The sequence below is a fragment of the Manis javanica genome, chromosome 16, assembly GCF_040802235.1.
Source record: "Manis javanica isolate MJ-LG chromosome 16, MJ_LKY, whole genome shotgun sequence".
Lineage (NCBI taxonomy): Eukaryota > Metazoa > Chordata > Mammalia > Pholidota > Manidae > Manis > Manis javanica.
Genome location: NC_133171.1, coordinates 39,307,029 through 39,325,977, shown reverse-complemented (window position 1 = coordinate 39,325,977; position 18,949 = coordinate 39,307,029). Strand labels below are relative to the sequence as shown.

Here is an 18,949-nt window from a genome sequence, read left to right as displayed (position 1 = left end):
TGAAGGGCAAACTCCTAATCTACTTATGTTCATGGCTTTAGCCATTTGTTTTCTATCTCCTACTAGATGGATTCATGTTAATGCTGGAATGTGATTAGCCTCCCATTTGGTACTTAAGTTATTCAATACCTTCCTAGAAAGAAATATCTTTCCTTTGCAGTAGCATTGGAGAGGTTTTGAATGTTCTCTTGGATTTTAGGGGTGGGCAATAGAACAAACTTCAGGCTGTGCCCTAGTTAGTAAAAGTCTCCCTTGCTCCGCAGCATTCATGTACTTTATTGTTACTTCCTGTGTTTTGCTATCAACTACTCCTCCCCCAATCCCCTTCCAAGATATCAGCAGCCCTTGGTTACAAGCTTTTCATTGGCTGCCTTAAGAGGCTTTTGCTGTTTAACTGTTTCATGCCCACTTACATATGTCAGAAATGCATGCCTCCCAGTGATTTCAGTGGGGTTTCCCATGACATAGGTACTAGATCTAAATCACAGTCTTTAAAGACAAGACTGTTTTTAAAACCAGCAAGTTTAGAATTAAGCTTTAGGGAAAAAAAAGTGGCAAATGCACAGGATTTGTGGGGCACTCTTGAAATTCTTTTATAAAGAAAACTCCATCATAACACAGACACAGCTGGATACTACAGTGACAGGAGGAATTTGGGAGCTGAAAAGTGGGAATGTGGGATGCTTCTGCCTGTGTATAAACATTCTGATCCCTGCCTCATTCCTGGAGAACTAAGGGTTGTCCAACTATCCAAGCCTCCACCAGAGTGATTTCTGCTGTATCTGAATTAGCATCATACCGTTAGTCAGAACATAGCCCTTAGCGGCAACTGTCGCAAATGAGGGGGCAGCAACATGGTTAGGATTCTCCCTTCATGGGAAGCAGTTCCTTGGGGTCTCTATGACACAGCCTCCTCTCAGGCTGGCTCACAGATTGCCGTGGTGCTTACAGATTGTCCTGAAAATAGCTATCATGTGAGGAGATCCCGGGTTGCAGCTCTTGAAATGAATTCAACATGAAAAATTAAAGTGATGTGGGATCTTAGTACAAGTCAAAAACCTATGCAGAATTGCAGATGAAAGGAAGTTAGTACTGTAAATTATATTATCAAGAACAGGGAACATTTATATCAATCATTAGGGCTGGAGGATGAATTTATATAGGGGTAATTGATGAGTCACATTAAAAAAAAAGCTAATGTAGATAATAAGTGAGAAGAGAATGACATGCCTGGTGTTTGGGCCTGAAGCTGTCCTCTGGGTCACAGTAGCTAAGAGTTAGAGAATTATTTTAACTGTGTGTGTAAGAAAATGCTGATTACCTTTTCCTTTAGACATCCCTGAACATGCGAAGTCATTACAGGTGCTAAAGCTGTGTAAGGATTTTAAAGCACTGCTTACAAATTCCAGAAGAGGAGGCCTGTGTGGGCTGTTTTACTGCCAGCACAGTAAAAAGCACTGGGCCCTACTCATTCGTTACTAATCTGGTGGCAGAGATGTATCTTCATTCCTCATGTGTTTTAACTGCTGCTGCTATTTATTTGTTGGAATATTTTCCCTCTTTCTCCTGTTAAATCTTCATTCCAGGAGTTGTGTTTATTTGGCACTATGTTAAAAGGAGAGGATGTTGTTAAAAGAAGGGACCACTTTATTATTCTTATTAACACAGCGTCTCTGTACCTACTGATACTTAAATCCAATTGATTCAGTCTCTGAAGTCTGTCATCAAAGGGTATTTTGGAAACCATTAGAATCCACAGATATAACTTTTTTATCTAAAAATATATGTGGTGGCAAAATGGTTGAAATTTTGTACATACTTCCTTTCTCCAAGCTTTGGTAATATAATACTAGTTGTATCATATTTTAATTTTATTATTTTTCTATGGTATTCATAGACTACTTTAGTTGCTATCCTAGAGTTATGAAAGCATTGAACAAAGGAAGGAAAACTTCTCTTAATAAAGAGTTATGTCTACACTGACATGCAAAAGTAAGAGCATTCCAAATTGGAGCAGATGATGGGCAACATGTGAATTAGTCCAGGATGTATCTGGCCATACACAACTGAAGTACAGAGCACAAACAGAAATTTAATGAAATCCACAGACACTAAACAGTACATTCTTTTCCTGCACAGTGATAATTTAAGTCCTGAGATTTCCCCTTTTCCCCAAAGAACTTAAATGACTTAAAAGGTTGAATTTGAAGTACTTCAAAGTTCATATTATATAGGCATAGTTGCATGAACATTACCTGTTGTGGACTGAATGTTTGTGTCCCCTACCCCTTCTACCCCCAATTCACATATGGAAACTCTATCCCCCTATATTATATTATTAGAAGGTGGAGTCTTTGAGAGGTAAATAGGATTAGATGCGGTCATGAGGGTGGAGCCCATGTGGACAGGATCAGCATCCTTATGAGAGTCTAGGGAGCTTGCTTCCCCTCTCTGTTCTCTCCACGTGAGGATACAAGAAGTCTGCAGTCTGAAACCTGAAGAGAGCCTTACCAGAACCCTTCCATTCGTCACCATGATCTTGGACTTCCAGCCTCCAGACCTGTGAGAAACAAATTCTGTTGTTTAGAACACACACAGTCTATAGTATTTTTGTTACAGAAGGCTGAGTAAAGGTATTTCCAAGATAACCAACCCCCTTTTCTTTTAAACCTGGAGCCTAAATTGAGTTTCCTTCTAGTAGGGGCAATTTGCACCTAGGATATTGTATCTCACCATCCCCTGCCTAACTCTCCTCCTGCTCATCTAGAGGCTCTGAAAGACCCTCTCTGGCATTGACCTATTTTGATCTCAATCAAGTTGTAGATGTTGTAGGAACACTGGAATTTCAAGCTGCTACTCTTTTTAAAGGTTCCTGAGAAAGTCGGGAATACTGTCGCTTGTTGGTTTCTCCCTTTTGTCACAGACAGTCTGGAGATGGGGAGCAATGGCCACTCAGTGTGCCCTGGGCAACTCTGGATAGGGAGACATTTTATTACTGTCTGTGGTAAAAGGTTATTTTTGACTTAAGTTTGGGTGCATCCTACCTTGATTTGGTTGTCAGCCCTTTCCTTGTCTTTGCAGAGGCTTTCAATGGTAGTGCAAAACAGTGTCACTTGTTTTAATTGGTAGTTTTTCTTCCAGTTAGCCATCTTCATTTTGTTTTTGTTTCTAGTTCATCTGAAATGGGCTTCCTGCATTGGGCTGCTTTGAAGCTTGATGTAGGGGCTGCTGAACTCATGGCTACTCCACAGACTCATGGTCATGCATTCGCCCCTTCTTATCTATCCTGATGTCCCAACATTCCAGGGATGTTCAAACATTCTTGAATAGAAGACTTTATTTTTCATTGCTCAACAAGGATGTCTTGTATAAGAACTCAATCTATTTTAATAGGAAAAGAATGCTTGTTACAGGTCAAGGATTATACACAAAAATGAAGACATGATAAAAAGGGACATGCTGCCTTCATGAGATAAGCAGAGAGCAATACGAAGCAATGAAAACTAGATACTGTTATGTTCCAATACATAGTTTCATTTCCTTAATGTGAGAATTTTGGAGAGAGTCTAGATTAAGTATTATGATCATGATGTCAACATTTCCTCATCAAGAAAATGGAACCACTCCTTTTCTGGCAATGATGACCTTTTTATGAGAACTTGCCTCTTGCAAAGGGTCTCCATCCTTCTCCAGAGGAGGAAAAGAGAAAACACAAGAAAAAGTGCCTGGTGCAGAGCACAACGTCTTACTTCATGGGTGTGAAATGCCCAGGATGCCATAAAATCACCACTTGCCTATAGCCTTGCACAAACGGCAGTTTTGTGTATTGGCTTCTCCACTGTCCTCTGCTAACCTACAGAAGGAAAAGCAAGGTTTAGAGAGAGAGTGTCCTTCAGACAGAAGCAGCACTAAAAGCCTCCTGAATCAAGATGAGTGGGAAACTATCCCAAAAAACACAGTTCGGATAAAAGAGAATAAAGGAAATGGGACCACAACATGTATATTTTAATGACATTACAGTTGTTTCAGTGGGTATCTGAAAGAACAATGACATGTAATTACTGGGTATAATTAAGCTCTTGAGAAAAACAAAAGCAATCACAGTGTTAAATCTCTAAACGATGAAAAAAATGAAAAAGCATATTCGAGATTATTTTTATCACTGTGAGAAGAGCCCCAGATCAGTGGTCAAGATATTTGGGCACCAGTGCTGGCTGTCACCATGCAGCCAATGACCTTGTACAGCTCTTATAACTACCTTGGGTCTTAGTTTCTTTACCCCAGAATGAAAGAGTTTGGGCAGATTTTATGGGCCCTTTCAGCTATGTGATTCCATGTCTTACAAAGGCATTTTAAGAAATAATAATGATCTGACCTTCTTTATTTGAGTTTTTATTTTCTTCTCCTGTTGGGGTATGTACCCAGGTGACAGCTGGGTGCTCTGTTCAGTCAACTTATTAATGAAAATATCACTCAGTTTGTTCAGGAGATCTACAGATATGCTAATTGGCAGCTGCTCCGTTCTTCTCAGGGAGCGATTCCAAGTGAAATATTTGGAATTGGGTTTGAAATACTTCTTCCTTATTCCTGCCTGGGGGATTTATGTAAAAGAATAAAAAATTTACCCGAAGTCAGAAGATTCTCTGGTCTGATCCACCTCTTCGAGGACTTGATGAGCAGGAGGGAAGGTTTGGCAGGTTTTCATTTTCTACGAGAATGTCAGAGCTTAGAACAATAATGGAGTCCGGAACTGCACTTCATAAAAGCCTATGAAATTATCAGGAGAATGGAAGGGAAATGTGGCAGGTGAGAGCAGAGATATAAAAATAATTTTCCTATTACAAAGTAGTTTTCTCGCTGTAAATGGCATGCAGGGCTAATCCACCCTGATATCCATGCTGGATATTTATCTGGTAATATATTTCTTTGCAAATAACTTCATACTATATTATTATGGTGATAAATTCTCCTCTATCTGGAGCTTTCCCAAGTGGTATAACACCCTAAGCAAAGTCGCTCTGCCAGTGATGCAGGTGACTGTGGGCACTCTTCAGAACACCGGACTGTGGATGAGGCACTCTGTGCAACACAGCACATCCAAAGGCTAATAAAAATCATGAACTTTAACAGTCTTGATGAAGTTTGCAAGAGAAATGGGGATAAGGCAACTCAAGTACCCTAGGACAAGCCAGCCACAATGCCTTCAAGGACCTGGCATTCATGTAACCCTAAGAATGTAAATTGAATAATAATTCTGTAGACTTTAAAGCCACAGAAGATGCCTGGGGTCAATATTAAATACAGAAAAAAAGATGCTGTGCTTAAAATTCTGTAAGAGAAACTTGAAGACTTTGTCAGATTTCCAAGGTTGTCTCTGCAGAAAAAACATTTTCTGTTGAGCACATGCATGATACATTATACATGCAGACATTCTGGGGGCTTATGGGTGGTGGTTGAGAGAGTAATTATGGACTGCTGTTCAGAGACAACGCAAGAGGAAAGACAGAATTGTATTTTAGTGTCACAAATATTTCAAAGACAGGCTGAGACATTTTTAGCAAGGGAGCTGGAAGATGCAGAGCTGTCTCCAAAAAGCTTTGCTCAGAGCGGAGAGCCCTGCAGATCATTCTCTGGAGAGTGGTCTTAGAATTAGAAAGAATCATTGAAGACCTAGAGCTGAAATTTCATTCCCTGCTCAGTCTCTGTCTGGAAGTGGCACTTCTCTTTTCTGTTTGCTTTTTCTCTTTTTAAGGAAACATATCAGTCCCAACTATTTATTCCTTTTTTAAAGAATTTCATTGATTTGTAAAATTAAAAATTTTAATTCTTTGATTCCAAATTCTTTGTATTCAAAAGTCATTAAGTCAGGCCTGTTCCAGTCAATTTCTATATAATTCAGTCAATTCAGAAACAACAACACATTTCTAAGTGTAGGTGTCAATATTGGACCAAAGAAGAATTGTTGTTACTAAGCTAGCTAGATGCTACATGTAACACTTCTGGCATCCTTGTAGAGAAAACATTTATTTCTCCATGTATGAAAACTGTGATGTAAATTAAAAGTCTGGCAATAATTTGCCCTGACTCAAACAAAAAGAAAGATGGAGCACCCTTGTGCAGGGAAAAAGAACAGCAATTCTGGCGTTAGGCCTATCTGACTCTATTACTTACTAGTTGTTTGGTCTTGGAGAAAGTTGCTTAAAACTTAAGCATTAGCTTTCTCATCTGCAAAATGGGTTTATAATATTTACTTTATAGAAATATTCTGAATGGCTAAATGAGAAGGCAGTGCAAATCACCTGCATAATGCTTGGCAAGTTACAGAATTCACATCAATGTTAGTTTAACAAGTTCACCTACTCTAACCCCTCCCTCCCTCCAATAAAAACTGCACTTCGTTAAGGGAAATCCGTGCTAGGAGTTGTCTCCCTCAGCAATTGTCAAGTAGTGTATTAGTGAGGCAGCTGGGCTGGGCTCTGAATTGTGGCATTACATCTTGATGGGCAGAGCTCCTAACACCTTTCACCTTTTTGTATCTTATTAGCCCCAGCCTCTTCTAGTTTTCTTTCTTTCCCCAGGACCACAGAATTCTGTCCTGAGTAGTGTAAACTAACTCAACTCCTGTTGCTTATGGCTTCCAAATAACCATGGACTACTCTTTTCAAGTGGCCTTCAGTTAGTGGTTTGGAGGATAACATCGAACCCACTACCTGCTAGTTAAGTATCTGTTTAAGTATTTGCTTCCTATTCCTTCTTAAGTATGTTTCTTAAGGGAACAGATTTTCTCTATGCAGAAAAACATTACATAGAGAAATATAATGTTTCTTCTTAACTACTCTCCTGTTTCTCTTGAAGTATCTGTTTAAGTATCTCCTGCCTGTTTCTCCTGCCAGTTTAAATATCTGTACTTAAACTTCAATATTACTGCTCCACTCTGTTGACTAACTCATTAAAATTTTTTATTAGTCCTTTATATACTTTTGATATTAATAATTGTAAATATGTAAAACTATATAGAATATTAGTGCCAATTTTTTTTAAAGTCATGTATCTTGTTTCCTCCGTTTAAACATAGGCCCCTGGGTAGGGGTGTGATTGGTAACAGGTGGGAGGGCTAACACCTCCCTGAGGCCAGGGGTCTTTCAAACTAATGCCACTTATGACAAGACTTTGTTACTTTGGTCAAGAGTGCCCCTAACATAGCTGAAGACTGGAGGCCTTCCATATAAATCCAGCTTATGTAACTGGAATATAAAACACAACAGTTTGAGTATGGTGCCCATGCTGTGCTTGAAATATATGTGATTTTTGCTCTGTGGGGGCTTTTTCCTATATATTTTAAGGGGATAGTGACACATCAGGAGCCTGGCCATCGTAAGACTCCACCCGGTTGACTAGCAGGCCAACTCTCTGGGACAGCCTGAGGCCACCACCTTCTCCCTGGGTGTGTTTATTGCCCTCTGTAATCTGCTGACAGACATTTTCTTAGCTGAGGTCCCACTTAAAAGAAACCGAGAAACGGGCTTGAGGCGGATAGTTTATCTAAGGAAGTGAACCCGAGGAAAAGGAGTGAGGGGCCGGCGGGAGGATGGGGAGTTCAAAACCAGGAGGCTGGGAAAGGCAATGCAACGTGTGTTATGGAACCGATCACGACTGCACAATCCAGGTGAAGGAAAGGAGTGCGCATCTTCCAGCTCCGGCACAGTAGGGTCGGCGGCGTCCGGGCTCATTGCCGTGCCTCCAGGTGCGTGCATGCGTCGGCGGGGCAGAAGGGGTTCGGAATGTGGCACTGCTGGGGGCCAGCTCTCTCTGGCCGCGCGTGGAGGAAACGCTTAGTCCCCAAAGGCTTACGACGTGTCCGATCCAGAAGGGCTTTTTCCCTTCCAGCCTGTTGAAGAAGTACCCCGTCTCCTTGGGCACCTGTCTGGTTTGGTGAGAAACCAGAAACTTTTGACTTCACAGATCAACTACTTTAGGGGACTGTCCTAGCTGGGTTCCCCTGAGAGCAGAGACGGCGACGGAAGTTTGGGTGGAGCCGGAGTCCAGGAAAAGGGGCTTGATACAGGGCACGCGGAGAGTGAATTCGCGGATGCAGTGGGATGCATGGTGGTTTGGTCACAACTGGGATTTCTGCCAGGACTTGTGAGGAGCGCTGTGAAATGTGTGTATTTCATTGTTCACTAGGCTTAGAATGTTAACTACATCTCAGATCACAAGAGCAATAAGTTGCAAAAGATGGATTTTAATCCAGGTCTGTGTGATTCCCAAGGCCTTCCGCTTAGCTACCAGTCCACAATGCTTGTCTATATTGCATAGTTTCCTTATAGTAATCTTATGACTGTTCAAAACCCACCAATCCAAAAAATTGAAGTAGGTGAGAGCAAAATTACCACACATTCTTAGGTATCAGGCATAGATTTGATCTCCAATGGAGTCTTCCTAAAGATTGTCATATCATTATGTCTGTTCAGTTATATCCATCATTAGAGTATTACCAGAATTTAAGATGATAACAAATAGATTTCCTGCCACTGGGCATTCCTAGGTTAGCACACATTAAATTTAGCAGTTAAGGTCTCTTGAAAAAAAGCATTACTTGTTACATATGATGACATTTTTTTTTGTTTGTTTATTTACAGTGGAAACAATTAGGGAATCTAGTGCCTAGGGAGACATGTGCCACTGTAAGGTTTTAAGAGAATATGAGAAATTATACACCTTGGACCATTTTTTGGTTATGAGAGTGAATACAACCGTCAGAATAATATTTTAATGAATCATAACTGCTGATTATTTTTGAGATTGAGTGTGTTTGTGGCATGGTTGTTTATATTGTAGGCAACCTTGATCATCTGTGGATGGTGTTTTTTGATGTTAGTGGGCAAGTTGTTTATCTGTTTCTAAGGCTGCTTAGGATCTGCCTAACCAAAATTACCAAGGAGTAATGTTTGTCTTTAATGTCTTAAGCTTCTTTTTGGTACTGGCTTTCCCTTTCTCCACTCTCTGATACATCAAGTACATCTATTTTATCAAGAAAGGCTTTGCTGTTCATCATATTGATAGCTCAGTCCAGGCGTAAATCAGTGTGTTGGTACTTATTACCCTATGTCCCCCTCTTGTCTCACTTCCAGTGCTCCAACAACCCTGAATCATCTATTGCAGCCTGAACCCAGCGTGCTGGCTATGCTCTTTGCTCTGCTCCTGAGGGCCTCTTTGTAAGCCTCTCCTCCCTCTTTGCTTGGTTGTCTCCTGCTCATCCTTTGAGACTGGCTTAGGGGTAACCACCTTAGGAAGTCACTCCTGACACTCCTATCCTTTCTAGAAGTTTAGGAGACCCTCTTTCCTGGTCTTCTAATATTCTGTATAGATCTCTATTATTATACTTATCACATTGTTTCATAGCTGTTGTTTCCATTATAGAGTTAGTGTCTTGAGGGCAACAACTGTGTTTTATTTACATTTGTCAACTCAGCACCTGGTTAATAGGAGGCACTTCATGTATGTTGGCTAAATCGAATTTGAACTAAATTTAATATTTTGGGGGCAGGAGTTCTTTGTTTAGCTCCTAAAATGATATAATAAAAAAGACTGCTTTTTCCAGTTTCCCTAGTAGAATATCAATATTTTCCATTTTATAACATCTTGCATTCAAGGCTTATAACTTCGTGAAAAATTAAACTTGATCTACATAGTTTCATTTGATCAAAATCCTTTTACATAATAGTGGGGGAGGTAGAATGAGTTTGGCATGGAGTAGCAAATATATTTCTGAATTTTAACTGACACAAGAAACCAATTTTTAAACCAAAAGCATATCCTTTGGTTTTAGTGGTGTTCTGTGCCAGTTCTGAGTCATTGCATAGTTAACCAGAAGCTTTAGAATATTTTTTAAATGTGCATGCTCTGTAGATTGTGGAATTTTCAGAAAGTTATAACCTTGAACTTCTGGACTAACTGGCCCTTTCCCTGCTCCTTGTAATTCCTTCTTATATGGGGTGATTACCATATACATGTAATCATTTATATTTGAATGTTCAAATCCAGTGCTTAGGCAACCTATATAATTCTAAATTTTAAAGACTGCATAAATACATGCTCATGGATATTAAGGGAATTTTCAATTCCCATTTCATACATAATTATGTCATGCATTCTAAAAGCACAGTGTTGGGGTAAAATCATAAAGTCATTTATATCTAATACTATTAGTGTGAAAACTTTAATATTAAAACGGTAAACATCAATTATTGCTATCACTATGACAGCTTGGTAGAATGAACTAAAAAAATCTTGAACCTAGACAGATAAAACACATGTTTTGTTGCATTTTAATTATTTGGAACTCTGATCAAATAAGTATGTAGATGAACATATGGTTCACTGTTCACTTGTCCTGCCACTATTTCGAAAGTATTTTTCTCATTTTGTTCTCCACTGTTATTACTACCAGTCTACATTCAAAACTTACTCAATGAGTTCATTTCAAAACTTCTCCTTTCCACAAGGTCTATGATTTATTCTGGCTTACTCTTATTACTTTTTTTCTATTACTCAGCATTTGTTTATCCAATTTATCCTGCATATTTTCCATGCATGTAATACTTTTTCTATTACATATAATGTCTTAAGTTTATTCAGTGGTATTTATTAACTAGGTGCCCAAATGTGACTTTATGTATATGTGTGTATGCATGTTATATGTGGTGGGAGTGTGTGAGGAAAATGGGAGCTCCTATGGCCAGGATCCTCACCTGACCCTAAACTACTTGGTGATGTACTTGGCCTCCTGCTGGGCTAATGCTTCTGCACCAGTAGGCAATAAGCCATTGTTGACTGAGTCACTATTAAGAACTCTGCCCAGTGCTCTGGGTGAAGGTGGAGGCAGAGACAGAGATGGATTACGGACCTGCAGACTGCTGGGTGCAGATGTGATTCTAGTGATCAACTTACCTCTGGGAGAATAAAGCCAGGTATAAACACTTTTACCCCAAGAACTTTCAGTTGTCATTTCTTGGTCCCATTAAATCTGTAGTGAACTTGCCTAGGGCTGAAACCCTCAGCCAAGACAGAGTGTCAAAAAGAAGAGATTTTTTTTTCCATTTATTTTGTGTATTGGTCAGAGAAGTAGAATCACTAGTGTGGATCTGTGTGTGTGTGTGTGTGTGTGTGTGTTCGTAAAATGAAAAATTGGCTGACACAATTGTGAGGTTTGGCTTAAGCAAGTTCAAAATCTGCAGGGCAGGCAGTCAGGAAGGCAGGATGGAACTTCATGGACACAGCATAAGCTGTTATCCACAGGTAGATTCTGTCTCTCTCTCTCTCTGAATTTCCAGCTTCTTTTAAGGCCTCCCAACTGATTAGCTCAGGCTCCTCTAGATCATCCAGGATACCTTCCTTCACTTAAACTCAACTGGTTAGGGCTGCCAAATTCATCTGTAAAACCCCTTTACAGCAACATATAGATTAGCATTTGATTGAATAAATGGGGACAGTAGCCTAGCAAAGTTGACACATCAAAAAAGCAATCACACTACATTTATACTCTGGGGAGAGGGAGGAAATGAGGTATACATTAATGAAGCAATTTAGCAAGGGGATGACCCACAAAGAGCAAGTGCGGCTGGAATTCAAAGGATATGAAAGGTTATTGTTTACTGAAGTTAATCTAGGAAGGCTTCAAACTAGGTCTTGAGCTAGATTTGAGTATGGTAGTTGATCTGGAAAAGAGGCTATGGCGAGGCAAGTGTTCCATATGGAGAAGGATAAGTATAGGCAGGTGGATAAAGGCCAAGGGTAAGGGCCAAGAATAAGATTATGTTGACTGGCGGTAGTCACCAACTCACATGTCTCTCTGAGCTCTGTAGGTGATGTAAATCAGTGAAGTGGGCAGGCGTGTAAAGCAGCGAGGAGGGGCGGAACTATGTTAGCCTGAAGAGTTGCACCCAGTTTAAAGTCATTCAAATTAAAACAGACAAGAAGCTCTGAGCCAGAATACTGGGTGCACTGCTATAGAATGAAAGTGTGTGCTCCTCCCCATTCATATGTTGATGTGATGGAATTTGGAGATGGGGCCTTTGGGAGGTGATTAGATCATGAGAGGTAGAACCTCACTATAGGTTTAGAGCCCTTACAAAAGACACTCCAGGGAACTCCCTTGTTTCCTTCCCCCTGTGAGGTTTCAGGGAGAAAACGGCCATCTGTGAACCAGGAATTGGGCTCACCAGGTGTGAAATCTGCCATTTACTTGATATTGTACTTCCCAGACTCCAGAACTGTGAGAAATAGATTGCTATTATTTATAAGCCAGCTGGTCTGTGGTTGGAACATTGTGGTTTATAAGCAATGTACATTTGGTCATTCAGATAACTAAAACATAGTTCTTATATATAGTTGGTCTTGCCCATCGTTCTTGGCTCACAGCTCCCAAAACTCTTGAAATTTCCTGTGATAAGAGTAATAAAGCTGTATTTTATTGTGTTAATGATACGACTTTTGGAAAATCTTTAGTTAACCTAAGGATGGGAGCTGGTTGTCAGGGGAATCAACCTTGTAATTTAGGATCTGAACTTTCAGTCCCGTCCCTTGACCTCCAGGGAGGAGCAAGGGTCTGGAGGTTGAATCAACTGCCAGTAACCAATGATTTAATCAATTATACCTATATAATGAAGTCTCCTGAAAACTCCAAAAAGGACTGAGTTTGAATTGCTTCCAGGTTGCTGAACACATGGAGATAGGGGGAAAGCAGTGTGCCTGGTGAGGGCATTGAAGCTCTGGGCCCTTTCCCCACACTTGGCCCCCTGTAGCTCTTTATCTGGCTGTTTCTAAGTTATGTCTTCTTATGATAAACTGGTAATCTATTAAGTAGAATGTTTCTCTGAGTTCTGTGAGCTCCTCTTCAAATTAATCCAACCCAGTGAGGGGGTTGTTGGATCTACAGGCTGATCAGAGCGCAGCTAACAACCTGGGCTTGTGACTGGCATTGGAAGTGGTGGTGGGGGCGGCGCAGTTTTATAGAACTGAGGCCTTAATCTGTGGAATCTGACACTGTCCCTGGGTAGAATTGAGTTGAGTTGAATTCCTTGTTGGTGTGCAGGAAGCCCCTGTCCCCACACTGAAATTGGTCTCAGAATCTAAAGGCATTTTGTTGTAGCAGCCCAAGCTATGAAAACAGGCATCAACCAGAGGTATCTACATGCAGGTGACTTACTACCTGGGTGACCTCGGGTAAATTACCTTCTCTGTTCCTTAATTTCTCATTCGTAATCTAGGAAGATAACAGTGCCCACCTGAGAGGGTAAAAAAAAAGTAATGGAAAAGTGCTTAGAAAAGGACATGGCAATAATAATTTTTCAGTTAGTTGTTACTGGTCTTAATATATGTAAATAACTAGATTGGTTAACTGAGTTGAATTGATAGGGGTACAAATAGAAAATGTCCTTTATCCTTCCAGCATTGTTTTAAGCATGCTCTGATAAACCCCCCTTTTTGCTCCTTGTCTGTATCTTGAGTAGCCCTTCCTTTCCCAGTCATTCATATATTAAAACGTCTAATTTTCAGGTACTGAACATTTCAATCCAGTCTAAAATGTCAGACTCTCATGCAGTTCAGACTTTTCCCTGGCTCCCAATTCAAGTCTATAGACCAGAAATTGAGTTTTCTTCCACTGTTGCTCTACCCTTACCCATTTTTCTGTCCACTCATGCTGCTTCTGATTTCTGCAGAGCAGAGAGAAGGGATGGTAGGAAAGGGGTCAAATGCCTTTTAATTTACCTGTGTTGTTTATAGATTCTCTTGACTGCTATATCAAGAATCTGACGATGTCACTTTAAGTATGTAATGCTGTCACATTCACAGAGGAGCCTGTGGTTTCTTTGAAGGGTCCCCTTTGAGAGTGCTGTGTAGGCATCCTTTTAAGACTGACCTCTTGCCCTTTAGCTACATACCTCTGCAGGCTCCCAGGTAGCCATCTTGGGCAGTCTTTTCAAGGTGTTTTAGGGCTCTCACTTTAAGCAGCTTTGAAGACTGTGAACAGATCAGGAAATCTTGTTAGCACCAACCTCCAAATATGTTTCAATTTAACCTTTCTTACTACTATCAGTAGTGCCTTGGTCCAAGGCATTGCCATCTTTTACCTGAATTATTGCAATGGCCTCCTCTGGCTGCCAGCATCTGCTCTTACTCCTCTAAGGTCTATTGTTAATATAGCAGTCAAATTGGCCCTTTTAAGGAGTAAGTCAGATAATGATCCTTCTCTGCTGTAACCCTGCAGTAGCTGTCTATTTGACATTAAAGACAAAAATCTTACTATAACTTGCAAAGCATTTTGTGATTGGCCCTTCTTCCCTTGTCCTCTGACTGCCTCTCCTTCTCCTATAACCCTCCAGTCCTCTGATCCAGGCCCCTAATCTGAGACATGAATCATCTATAGGCATTTGCTCAGTGGGTGAGGAGGAGTGGGGAGGGTACAGAGCATTTCTAGCAATGGGGATCGTAGATGCAAAAATGAACTAGAACGTGGTGCTTTCTGGTAACCAAAGTTGTTCACTGTGTCTAGAAGGAAAGGGAAGGCAGTTACCGGAGAGGCAGAAAAAAGTGGGGCACAGTGTGTACTTTGAAAGTAAAGAAATGGAGGTTCAGAGAATTTATGTTGCTTTCCTGTGGTGACATGAGTAGTACAGCTGGAACGGGGTCTTTCTCTCCCTCTTCCCCACTTGACTGAGTCACACCTTGCAGTACGTCAGAGCCATCCTGCCTCCTCTTTACCAAACTAATGTTTCATATCATTTAACTTTTTTGATCATTGAATTCTTTTGTTTCTTTATACATATATAAGCTTTGATTTTTAGGCTCTACCATGGTGAAAACTGGCCTAGCTAGGGGGAGGATTCTTCTTCTTGGCTGGGTCCTCCCCAGCGCCTGTTAGTGTAGGTGATTTTGCAGGAATTGTTATGGAGCCTGATGCGCATGATGGTCTTGCTTATTTCCATTTCAGTTTCTGCAGCATAATACAATTGGTTGGTCAAACACTTGTTCACTGTATCATGTTTTATATACTGGTTATATGCATTGTTAGGGGTCTAAACTGCATGGTAATTAATAAGGAAATAATGACACATTCCAAATTTGTGCTCTGGTCCAAGCTGCCTTTATATACTAAAGAAAGAAATTTTCTAGTCATAAAACAATGTTTTTCAGTTACAGATACAAGAAGCCAGTTCCTTGTAATACAGATGTGGTTTCACCTGTAGAGTTTACAAATTTTTGCTGAAATTAGCTTTATCAGTTCTGGAGAGCTGTCATATTTGCAGAAGGCTTTTAAATCACAGAATATCCTATAACTTGCCTTATGCTATTTTACTCAGAAGTAAAACTTGAAGACAGTATCAGGGAAACCAAAGACAAGATCAGGAAAAATGGAGTTTTAAGCAGTTTATTTAGATTATTGTAATTTAACAAATCACAACTCTGTCAATTGTGATCACAATATATTAAAATATTTAAAAATATTATTAATACATTAAAATGTGTAGCAAGAAATTCTAGAATGATATATGTCAAAACATGGAATGGACAATTTAAAAAATGCTTTTCTATATTTTCCAAATTTTATACCATGAACATGAATTAGTTTTATGACCCAGAAAAATAAAATGAGCATTACGTTTTAGGAGCAGAGAACAGATACCTGTCCTGCTGAACTGAAGACATTTTCTCAGCCGGGAGAGATGCAGCTAGGCTGTGCATGTTGGCGACATTTATGAGCCCACCGCCCTGTTGATAGTGTCACTTACCAGTAAGTTAACTAAGCTGACAATTATTTACCTCTCAAATACAAGCTGTGTAATAATGGATGGATATTTTAGTGAAAACTTTTTGTAAGAAGGACTCCTGTTGGCTGTCGGGCCCACTTTGTTTTGAAGACTAGAAGACTAATTACAAAATCTCGGGGGACTTTTGCTTTTTCAGACATTAGGCCAGATTTTGATTAGTGAGTGTCAATGATAAAAACTTAAGAAAAATTTATAACAGACTTTATTAGAGCGATTTTAAATTTAGAGAACAATGGAAAGTACAGAGTTCTATACCCTCTCACCTTTTCACATGCGTGTGTGCGCATGCGCACACACACACACACACAGTGACCCCATTAATATCTTGTATTATGTAGTACATTTGTTACAACTGATGAGCCAGTATTGATGCAATATTGTTAGCAAAGGTATATGGTTTGCATTGGGGTTCACTACTTGTGCTGTATTTTCTATGGATTTTGACACATGTATAATGACATGTATCCACCATTACAGTATCATGCAGAATAATTCCACTCCCTTAAAAATACCCTTTAAAAGTCTTTAAAGCCTATGGCATTTGTATTGACTTCTCATTCTGGTGTTCCTCCTCTTTTTTTCTTTTGAAGATTCTCATCTTAATTAGATTTTGAGTCTGTGGAGTGCTTCACAGATAACTCCGGTATTACCCATTAGGAGAAGTAAAGCAATGAAGCAATTATTTCACTCTAAAGGGAAGATCTAGGGTTTGATACTTGTTCCAGGGACTGTCTATGGACCAGTGCCTATCCCCAAGTCTCCCCAAATGAGACTCTTCATAGAAATGTAGCCTCCTGAACTTCCTGATCTCAACCATGTATTTTTTCCTATGCTTTCCTTTCCTTTCTATCTATGGTCGTTCTATCCACACTGGTGTTTAACTCAAGTCCCCTTGATTCCCTGAAGCCTCCTCAGAAGCTCCAGACCTTGTCCTTTTCACTCTCTCTGTATTTATGTAACATTTGACAGTCTGTAGCCCTCAATGTAATATTTAATTATATGCTATCACTATTTGCTGATGTTTAAAGTAATTTAATCTTGTCTCCATAACGGGAATGTAAGTTTCCGAAGGGGAGTGATCAGAGGGTTTGAGGCTATCTATGTCTACGTTTCTTTGGTGATTCCTACATATATTGCAGTCTTCAAAAGCATTCTTAATGCTTTCACTTTGTAGGATCTCCGGCACATGGTAAGTAGAGACATGCTCTGCACCATTCAGAATGAGTGCATCTTCATTTCACTCACAAATTGTCAACTCTTTCACTTGCCAGAATCTTCTAGACCTATAGAATGAGCATTGGTTACTCATCAAATATACATCAAATTGAATCTATTTGAACTCAGAAGTGATATGAGAAACCAGTTCCACATTTGAAAGAAACCCCAGGGAAATAATTATGAAATGTAGAAGAACGAGTAGGTTGGCAAAATTTATGCCTGAACCATTTTAACTTCTATAAGCACATAGTAAATAGAAATAGTGAAATATTCTCCTGAGTATTAAATATATTCATAGTACAAATAAAAGAAAATAAGTATATTTATTTATAAATGACCTAGAGATCTGTAAACTGGGATAGGCCCCATTCTTTTTGATCTTCAAAACCTCTTTTGTAAAACAGGACTTACAACTTCTTGAAAGATTATTCTAGATAATTTCTGCAACCTATCTTGGCTCTAAAATCTTAGAAATTTTTATGCTATGCATTGAACAGATAATCAAAGCTCATTCATGTGAGTGTGTGTTGTTTTCCTGTTAAGATCTTCTTATCCTCGAGTGAGATTGTACAACCAAAGTATAACCCTCCAAAGAATCTGTGGACATACTGATAGATTTAGCAACAGGAATAAATTCTAGGGGCTCATTTTGGCGTTCAGATGATGACATTGGAAACCCTGGGGCGACTCTAAGATTATATTATTAAAGGAGTTTCGATAGAATATAAAGTGTTGCAAAGCAGCATCTCTCTGTGCAGAGGGCCTGTTATTGATGATACAATGAGGAATGTTCAGATATGGGTGTGTCCCTGGGGAGTGCTCTTTGAGGTCACTGAGTGGGAACTTTGAGGGGCCAGAGTAGAACCAAGAACCAGACAACACGGGTGTGCAATGGCCTTTAATTACGTACCTTCTTGCATTGTCATTAGACACTTTATCTGTCCAAGTCTTATCTTCCAAATCTAATCTAGCGTTTTGGTTGTGGCACTGTTGTGGTATTTCCACAGTACTCAATAAGCACACACTAGGTGCCCAATGGCTCCTTGTGGAGTGATGATGTGAATGACTGCTGGGAATTGACCAAGGCGGGGGCGTATCTTTGGACATATGGCGGTTATAAAGAAGAGTGATGTGGAAAGACAGTGACAAGAAGGGCTGAGTGTTAAGCTGGGTGAACAGACACTGTAGCTATAAACTAAGAAGAGTCAAAGTGTCTCTGTCCCACACAGGTAGCTGACGCAGGCAGCAGCTGTGTCGTACCTGAGGGGCAAATCAGAGTTGGAAGAAACCTCTCTCAAGTCTGAAGTCATTTGCTTTACTCTTCTTATGGAGCTGAAAGTTCATTAATAATTATATTAGAGACTCGAGTAACAAGCCTGGATTAGTTTTAAAAAGAAGATAAATATTCTTCAGTTTTTAGCAAAAGAGACCCACACTGCCTTATGCCAGTATCAGATTAGCGATTATCTGTTGCAAAGGTCTTTGGTTGTTGTCCATGTTGATCTCCAGGTACAATTTACCTGGAGTGCCCAGGAACTGAGTGAGTGGTGCTGAGGCCTCAGTCTTCCTGACTGCTTTGTAGTTCCTACTTAGTATCAACTGTTATGTCTCCTTCCAGTTGTGGCTATTCAGAAGTGATTTGACTACAAAGTCAAGGGATGAGCAAAGTAATCAGAGAATACTCTGTTCTTGTCCAACCAAGTCGTGTGTTCTTTCACAGGAAGAGCAATCAGAGATGGTGAAATCATCCATTTGTACAGTTTTTCCTAGAAACATTGTAAAAAATACCCATGGAACCCTTCAACAATCTGGAATTCTAGCCTAGTATATTTGAAATAATAATTCCTGGAACATGATAGGTCCTTGATAATATTTATTAAGTGATCGAATGACTTTTCTTC

The 18,949-nt window shown here is 39.9% G+C and overlaps 1 pseudogene; it reads left to right on the top strand.

Annotated features, from left to right (window-relative positions):
• The first annotated feature begins 3,752 nt into the window (after positions 1-3,752).
• Positions 3,753-3,912, top strand: LOC108389031 (small ribosomal subunit protein eS27-like; annotated as a pseudogene).
• Positions 3,913-18,949: the final 15,037 nt, after the last annotated feature.